Below are 474 nucleotides of genomic sequence, written 5' to 3' on the forward strand. Positions count from 1 at the left end.
CGGGCATGTGGTAGGGGGGGAGGTGGGGAATGACAGTTGGTAGGGTGTGAAGGGGGGATGACCGTTGGTAGGGAGTGAAGGGAGGGATGACCGTTGGTAGGGAGTGAAGGGGGGGATGACTGTGTTATTAGGACATAAGTAGGGATTACTGGTCGGTCACCAGGGCTGATCTCACACAACCGGGTATGATTTCTAATAATAGCCGAACGCTGACTCATAAGCAGCCCGAACCCTCCGATCGGTGCCACCTGATCCGGTATGATAGATGTACACGGGCACCGATCACAGACATAATAAGGACACGTTCTGTCTCATGACAGCGTTTATTTTGTCGGTCGGAGAACTCCGGTTTGATGGAGATCAGCCAGCCTGGCATCCCCGCAGACTAGAGGTGGGGGGAAACCACGCCCTCCTGTAGGAGGAAAGGGCTTACCCGTGTGGGCGGAGTCAGAAGCTCGAGGCAGCACCTGCCAT

The sequence above is a fragment of the Nanorana parkeri genome, unplaced genomic scaffold (assembly GCF_000935625.1).
Source record: "Nanorana parkeri isolate BGI_ZX_2015 unplaced genomic scaffold, ASM93562v1 scaffold434, whole genome shotgun sequence".
In the NCBI taxonomy this organism is placed as follows: domain Eukaryota; kingdom Metazoa; phylum Chordata; class Amphibia; order Anura; family Dicroglossidae; genus Nanorana; species Nanorana parkeri.